The sequence below is a fragment of the Rhipicephalus microplus genome, chromosome 3 (genome assembly GCF_043290135.1).
Source record: "Rhipicephalus microplus isolate Deutch F79 chromosome 3, USDA_Rmic, whole genome shotgun sequence".
In the NCBI taxonomy this organism is placed as follows: Eukaryota; Metazoa; Arthropoda; class Arachnida; order Ixodida; family Ixodidae; genus Rhipicephalus; species Rhipicephalus microplus.
The window spans coordinates 53,222,215-53,230,720 of record NC_134702.1 but is presented as its reverse complement, the minus strand read 5'-3'; the positions used below and the strand labels follow the sequence as shown (position 1 = coordinate 53,230,720).

The window sequence follows — 8,506 nt, the reverse complement described above, 5'->3', positions numbered from 1 at the left end:
TTATTAGGGTACCCTGATTGTTTTAGTTTACCTACTTGACAAAACTCATTTTCATTCGGTGTTGGCCGGATATTTTCAGAGCGATACCCAAACTCGTGTTAACGATACTTCTTTTTACCAGCTCAAAATGGCTCGACCTGTAATTAAGCATAGGCTTTACGGATCTAGGAAAATTATACCAGCAAATATTTTGGGGTTCCAAGACCAAGTTAATACATATCTAGAAATTGCAGTTGCTTTAGACGCGGCGATTCAAAAGAAAAGATTAGTTTCTTGCTTGTTTCTTTTTCTTTTAAAACCTTCGAAATATGCACATCTTGTGTCAAATCTAAAGACGTAGTGAACACAAAAAAATGTCAACGTATCTGAGTATGCGAACTGAGAGTCCCGTCAGATGCGTTTGAATTGCTACATCAAGCTTGTCTAGAAAAATTTTGTTAAAATCTGAGCTACATAAGAGCCCATGCATATTCCCGATCTCTGGACGTGAAGATTACCTCCCCAAGCCACTAAGGTTGACTTAAAGTGAAGCTAAGTAATTCTAGAAAACTAGAAACAGAAGTTCTACACTTCAGGCAGAGAGTTCATCATTATCCTGCAAGACGCAGCTTTGAACGCTTGCCATCAGCTCATCTTGAGGTTTCGAGTACTACAAATCTTCAATGTCTATACTAAAAGCAGTACGGCAGCTAGAGCTATCAGTGCTCAGAAAATGAACCCCCAGCTCGGAATTACCCACACGAAAGGAATCCGGGATAGGAAGACTCTCCGAATTGTTTTGCAGGTGTCTAGAAATGACGTTTTGCCACGTGTCTTTTTCACACATAATCGCTCTGAAAGTTATATCTGGCTTGTGTGTCTTAACCGAAAAAAAATGTTCAGATCGCATAGCAGATTTGACCGTAGAAGCTAACTGCTCAAAATTCTTGTCCAAAAGCAAAGAACCGGCACTTTTCTACAACATGAATAATAAAAGTGCGGTCTCCCATTGCAAAATAAAAGGCATGTGTTTTGTTTTCTTGCTTAGGAAGTGGTTTCCATTTGAAAAGATGTATTGACTACATACGCAGTCAATTCGAGGCAACCTGCTCTTTTCTGATGCTCTTTGCAGTCGTAGCAGTTTTATGTAGTATTGGAGACATTTATTTGTCTGGATTGTGTATATTTGGTCAACACACAACGAAGAGGGAAAATGAATGAAACAATTCTATGTAGACCTGCAAGGTGTTTCTTTTACAGCACATGTTGGGGTGGCTCATGAGTGGTTGTTCAGGAGTGGCGGTTAGTCATGAAGGAAGGAAAGAGTTAGGAGAGTGCAGCACAATGTGGTTGATGGCTGAAAAAGAAAAGTCGAAGCTTAGCTGCAATGGCGAAGCAGTGAATGTGATAGCAACAGATTAGAATGTTATAAGAAGTGAGGCTAGAGCTAACTCTTTTAGCGTCTGACCTGACATAATTCCACAAAATGTTGGCATAGGGCAATGTAGGCGCTACAGTGTGTGAAGCGACCGTTCTGCTTTTTTGCTTCAATGCAAAAAATGTGGTGAGAACACGGCATGTGCAAAAATGTGCATTGTCATATTATCTCTGTTAAGACAGGGCGGGCGTGACCGTGTATGGCTGGTCTAAGTATGCAGTTTCTGCTGAAGCTTTGCCGCCCCCACTTGCCCCGAGGTTCTTCTGCTCAAAGCAAGAAAGCTAGCACATCTTTCTGTTGAGGTGCATTTGTTGCGGTCGTCTGCTGCCCTCACATGATCATGAGTGGTTCGGCAAAAACTAGACTTCGTCTCGTTGTTACCGAACAACTTGTCATCATTTAACATGGCATATATGACTGTCGGGGTCCGCCATTTGACAGACCAATCACTCGCCCTTCCTTCTTGGTCGAGTCCGATGCTAATCTCGCAATGGGTGCAAACATGAAAATGAAGCAAGAATGTGCTTCTCACAATGTCCACTCTTTGGTCACTGGCCTTCCGATAGTAAAGGTGGTAAGTAAAATGTTATTGGAATGCAACATTCCGGGTTCTTGGCTGCCATTATCATAAAAAAGGTGCATACCTATAAGGCTGCACGTTAAGAGGAAATAGGTCTGACAGAGTATAGGTATGTACAGACTGTATCCCACAATGCTTCCTTTTGTGATCTTGTCTATGGTTAAAGCTTTTGGATTCTACATGGAACCTCATGGCAACAGAAGTTCACCTGGAGTGTCCATATGAAACTGATAAATGAAGTATCAGCCCGACATGTTAACACGTCTGAGCGAGCTTGCAGTGCAGCCGAACAAGCATTCTTGGCTGATACGCTCCCTCGGAAGTCGCATGTTTAGCTGACAGCAGTTGCCTAAACTGGAGGTATTGGCTTCGTAATGGATGCTGATGGTGGCTACATGCACGTAATATGACCAATTATTTCACTTGCCATGAAAATTTTTTGCTGGTATTGTTGGTTGACGCTGTCTAGCTCTTGCAGCCTAAGGAAGAATGTCAGTTCCTCGCACAGCCGTCGCTGATCCTCCCCAGAGAACTTGCACAAGTGCTCCAAAAGCGCTTGCTTATTCTCGTGACGTCAAAGACACATAAGTAGAGTTGCTAGTACTGCTTATATTAAGTGTCGCTTGTAGAACTTTCTAGTTTATTGTCACATCTTTTGGACTTATTTGCATTTTCTTAGCAAATACAATTATTTCAGCTTGAGTGCTGAAGTTGAACGTGTTTCAAGGAAATCGACCAGGAACGTTAATCATGAACTGTCAAACATGCATTCAACCGAAGGGAGACAACTTTTGAAATAATGTTAAAAATTAAGCAGAAGCATTGTTCCAGGATCTTTCCTGTCCCTGTCTATTTTAAAAATTAAACTGCTTCTTTCACTTATAGTTGTGCATATTTTTGCTGTACAACATAACTAAAGTGACTTTTTCAGCTTCCCTTTGTATACCAGCACAATTGCAATTAAAGTAACTTCGACAATATAAAAATAATTTGAAATTTTTTTGTTAGCTTTGTAGCATCTGGCAATTAAAATCTTCGTTGAAACACTCGGCGTAAACGGACTCCTGAAAGAAGTTAAAACACCGACTAACCTGTATGAATTTTTTAAGTACGAATCTCAACCATATCGCTCGTCAGTTTTTTATAATTTAACCCTTTCATGACCGAAAGAAAAGAAAAACGTGCATAAATTGCCGTCAATTTTCTTTCGTCCAAATAACAGTGTTTTTTTTTTTCTTGAATAAACTGTTAGCATTATTGTAATGCAATGGCGTTCCTTTATATACTAATCCTGTCGAAAAGTATACATTGAAGATAGCTTCACAGCACAATAAAAAAATGGCAATAAAATGAAAGCCGGCATGCAAACATTCCTCAAATGCCCATACATGGACAAGTGTGGTGTACAAATCAAATCTACGACAATTTAGAGTACCATGCGCTCTACTATGGAACAGCGGTAAGCTGTTCCAGTAAACACATTGAAAACACAATTGTGTGTTTAAAGAAGGTGTTTCAATGATTTAGAATGCTTAGTACTCTAAATGCGAGAGCGGGAAGCCGTCCCAGTCAGAGTTTTCAACGATTCAGAGTACGTGGTACTTATTGTGGGTACTGCATATGGCACTTTCTGTTTAGAAAAAGTGTTCTACGAATTAGAGTACGTAGTACTCTACTATGGGAGAGCCGAAAACAGCCCCAGGGTAACTTTTAAGTTAGCGTCAGGAGCTGCGTGTTTAGAAAAAGTGCTTAACGATAGACTACTTGGTGCTCTTCTGTGGGATTGCTGAAAGCCATCCCGTGGGCCTCGCACTTGATAAGGCTGCATAGACAAATATTCTGAAGAATGCGAGTCTGACAGCCACGCCCCGCCAGTGCTCGGAGCCTGTGCAATAATATTTAGTTATGAAAAAGTGGATGTAACGATTTAGAATACTAGGTACTCTACCTTGGGAGAGTATTAAGCCGTCCCATGGACCTCACGCTTGGCGAGTTTAGAAGAAGTGGTGAACGATTTAGAGTACTCGGTACTGTACTATGGGAGAGCTGAAAGCAGTCCCTTCGAAAATAAAATAGGTAGTATTGTTACTGAAAAGTAAAGCAGTCCCTTCGAAAATAAAATAGGTAGTATTGTTACTGAAAAGTGACTTGGTAATAGTGCTGTGTGTTTGTACTACGGGAAAGCTGAAAGCCGTCCCATGTGCTGGAAAGTTAATCCACACAATAAAAGCATCTGTTTAGACAAAATGTTTAACGATTTTGAGTACTTCGTACTCAACTATGGGAGAGCACTGAGCCGTCCCGCTAAAAGGAGCACTCGGATCATACGAGAGAGAGAGAGGGGGGGGGGGGGTTTAAAAAGTGGTTAACGATTTAGAGTACTAGGTACTCTACTATGGGAGAGCGTAAAGCCGTCCCGATGAGATGTGTTTAGAAAAAGGGGGTAACGATTTAGAGCACAGGGTACTCTACTATGGGAGAGCTTAAAGCCGTCCCGAGAACGAAGTACAACTTGGCATATGATGAGATGACCATAATTCCACTTTTCTGTAAGGGTATCACGCAACCACTTTGGCTGCTAAGAAAGTTGACTTGTTATTACAGACACACGTTTGTGTCACTGGTTTTATGTCGTAAACCTGAACATCCTGGTCGTTTTCGTCAAGAAATCTGACGTCATTGCTTGTCCAAGGCAAATGTTTTAATTAGTGACTACAAGCCTTTAGCTAGTAACATGCATGGTATTTACAATAGCCGAGAAAAGGTATCTGCAGTGTGGGCGGAAACAAGCTGGCAGAACTGTTTTTCACACGAGAAGGGCAGGCGCGCTGCGGTTGTGTGGGCGGAGCTAGGTTACGGTTTATGTGCGGCTGTAACCGGCTGTAGCAGGCAGCAGGCTGCGCAAACTATAGACAGACCTTTTTTTCTCGCTCCAACTTACGTTTGGTTTGCGCAAAATGAATAAACACTGTGTAGTTTAGCTGCTGAACATCACGCGCCGTTACTTTAGTCTGCATGGTCGATGGCCTGGAGCATCACGAGTCGCATTTTTTTATGGTATTAGATGCGCCGAGCGTTTTATAGGAAGAATGCTGAAGTGAGATTCGGCATTGACAATTGAACATTTTTTTGAAAACAAATCTAATGTACCGACATACTTAGTTTTATATTTAGTTTTAACACAGCGTGTACCCAATCGGGGGTGTAGCTCAGTGGTAGAGCGTTCGCTTTGCATGTGAAAGGCCCCGGGTTCGATCCCCGGCACCTCCACGTATTTTTTTTCCCTCATTCATATTTTTTTTTGCCAAATTTTTCTGGACCTCTTCCACCCCCATTTCATGACGGAGTGAGGTCATGTTAGTAGTTTTTCTAACCAAGATATTTTCTCGCTTGGTACTGTCAATGATTTTTATAAATACTGGCTGCCCACCGTTACGGTAACCAGTCTACCTTTTCTTCAAAACATTCACATTAACGCTAATGGCCAATCTGAACAATACGATCGTAGCAAAGTTATAATTAAGAGTATTTTTTTTTTCCAATCTGTCCAATTGTGCAATGCCCACCCGGACTGGAATGGAGAACTGAACAATTCTATATATTGCGTTGCACGACGGATTTAATCAAGCGCGAACTCGATTAAGCGTTCGTCGTTTCACTGCACGCACTGTTTATGGTTGGTAGCCCTCACAAATTTGTGAAAGGCTACCTGTATATTTATTACTAATTAGACTAGTGCACGCAGTGGCGCATAGCCAGGATTTTGTCTTCTAAGCGATGTTGGGGTTCCGATCATGTGTTTCTGCTTGCGTGTCAATTGTATGTGTGCGTTCATATATACTCCTCGAAACAGAAAAATACTGCTGGGGAGAGGGGGGTGTCAGCATGCCACCCCCCCCCCCCCCCCGTTGCGTCCGTGTGCGTCAGATATTACGGATACTTGAAACTTTGAAGGTATACGCATGCTTACATGTCTCTGCGTTGATCGGTTAATATGTGAATGGAACTTTCAAGAGCGCTTGAAGGGTGGGGGGGGGGGGAGGGGCAGGTCTCGAGCACTCCCACGAGTGAATCCATCGACGTACGGTAGTTGAAATATCCGGAACCCTCCACTCAAAATTTTACATTTTGTAAATATGTAGGGCGCACGTGAGTGCTGACGCCCCAGATCAGGAGCGTAGCCAGAAATATTTTTCACCTGGGAGCGGGGCACCTTTTCGAAACGGGCATTTTTCGTTCTGTATTACATGGCGGAAACATTTCGGGATTGTGGGAGCATGGTACCGGTGTGCCACTACCCTAGACTGAGCAAATTTACATATTAGAGCTCCCATGGGGCCCCTCACCTACTGAATGGCTAGCTTTGGCAACTGATAGTCACTGTGAAGGCGTGAAAATATTTGAGCATCACCCAAAGCAGTTAAAGCATGAGAAAAAAACATTAAAAAAGCAAAATAAGAGTGGGGGGTCAAAACCTTCTCACCCCTTCTACCTTTCAGCACCAGTATAGCGCAGCCAGAATTTTTTAGTTCAACCACACTTTATGTATGTTTATGCGTGCTTCTATGTGCGCGTGTACATACGCATGCACATGCAAGATTAAAGAAAAAAAAAATTGGGGGCAAGGGTGCCCACCCTCCCCGTGGCTATGCCACTGACTTCACTGCATGCACTTGTCACTGCACTTGCCACTTAATTTGCACCATTGCGACGAAAAGTCAGCATGGCCGCCGACGTTTTGTTAAGAACGACGGCACTCCAGATAATAAACGCGCTCAGAACTATCGTGCCAATGACCGTTTGTGTTCCACTGAAAACGTGCGGAGGGTAGCATGTAATCATGACAAACGAGCAAGTGATAATTTTTATATGCTTATAAAGGCAGGGTTGCTCTTGAACTTGGTGGGTGGCTTTCTTATCCCAAGGTTTCAGGAGCCACTTATCTACAAGGCGCAGCTGCTGAACGGAGCATTGTCACCTCTCCAAGATGTCGCAGGTTAGCTTCCAAACGGCGGCCTCCACGACCTCCTCTATAAGCTTGGAGGAGGTCGTGGCGCTGTTATGACCGCCATCGGTAGGCGCCATGCTGTCGCTGAAAAGCGTAGCCGGGCCGCGTTCCCACGCCTGGAACCCAGGTTTTCTTGGAACCAGCGTCGAGAGCTGACGGGGGAGCGGCGCTCTTTTAATCCTCAAACAAGTAGCCGACTCGCCGAATGCCTATGCCCGCCAGGTATTGTCCCTGCTAGCCGGCGGATGAGACGTCACGTCGCCACGAAGCAGTAAGCCGTTCCAGAGGGGACAACAAAGACAGCGTATTCCTTTGAAGAAACGGCGACCGCCGCCACAAAGTGCCCTGCTAATTGAGCGGACAGATTGGCGGACCGTTTGATGTCTGCTGTCCGAAGCTTGGGACCCCTCGACCAGCGACATACACGACGAGCAAGAGTCTCTCTGGCGCCACCTTTAAGTGCAGTGATCTTGACTCGAAATTGGATGTTCACGTGCGCCGTGCATGCTCGTACCCCTCACCTGTTGTGTGTGTGTGTGATTGGTGTTCCACTGAAGAAGGAGGAGCCCGACAGGGCTTATAACGGCGCCGCAGAGTGCAGGATGTCGCTCTGAACCAAGTAAAGGTTCAACCACCACGTTCGTAGTTTGTGAAGGCTCTGAACCATGTAACGGTTTAACCACCACGCTCGTGGTTTGTGAACTCTTAACCTCATGCTATAAATATTTGTAAATTGTGCCATAAACCTTGTTTGTTTTTCGTATCCCCATCTTGATAGCGGTCGTTTCCTCAACCCGAAGCTACACCACGCTACCACAGCACCCAGGGATCACACCAGTCTGATAAAAGCGGTGGGATCACGACAGCGCTGTCGAGAGCGACGTCACGGCGCGTAGGCTCTGCCCAGCCCGAAGCTCGCCACCGCCCTCTGTCATCATCTATGATCACGTGACAAAGGGCACATCAGCTGTGAAGTTGCTGTGCCAGGAAGAAAGATAGGACGAAAGAAAGAAAGATAAAATAAGAGAAAGAGAGAAAGGAAATAGGAAAGACATATATTATGTATACAAAACAAAGCAAAAAAGCATATGCCGGGACTACATGACGCCATCAGCTTCGCTTTTTCTTTAACATCGCGTCTCCAGTGCAAGCATTACTGATTTTTTTTTTTCAGGGGCCGTACTTAAAAACGACGTGGTCTGTTAAAGGCCTTGCGTGATTGACAGGACGTCGAAATTTATCGATTGCAACGAAGTGAGTTTAAACCATTGGGTAATCCAGCCGATGCTCACGCGCCTGGCCTGTCGGCTTCGTTTAGTTATTGATTGATTCTTTTAAATTTCCTAATTTGACACTTCGACATTTTATATGAAAGATCCGGTTGACTTTGTATCATAACAATCTTACCACAAGCGCCCGGCTAGCTCAGTCGGTAGAGCATGAGACTCTTAATCTCAGGGTCGTGGGTTCGAGCCCCACGTTGGGCGAATTTTTTTTTGTC

At 44.1% G+C, this 8,506-nt stretch overlaps 2 non-coding genes across 2 annotated transcripts; both read left to right on the top strand.

The window, feature by feature from the left end:
* The first annotated feature begins 5,195 nt into the window (after nt 1-5,195).
* On the top strand, nt 5,196-5,267 carry TRNAA-UGC (transfer RNA alanine (anticodon UGC)). The gene has a single exon. It is a non-coding gene; the product is annotated as a tRNA-Ala (tRNA).
* A 3,152-nt stretch (nt 5,268-8,419) lies between these two features.
* TRNAK-CUU (transfer RNA lysine (anticodon CUU)) lies at nt 8,420-8,492 on the top strand. The gene has a single exon. It is a non-coding gene; the product is annotated as a tRNA-Lys (tRNA).
* The last annotated feature ends 14 nt before the right edge of the window (nt 8,493-8,506 follow it).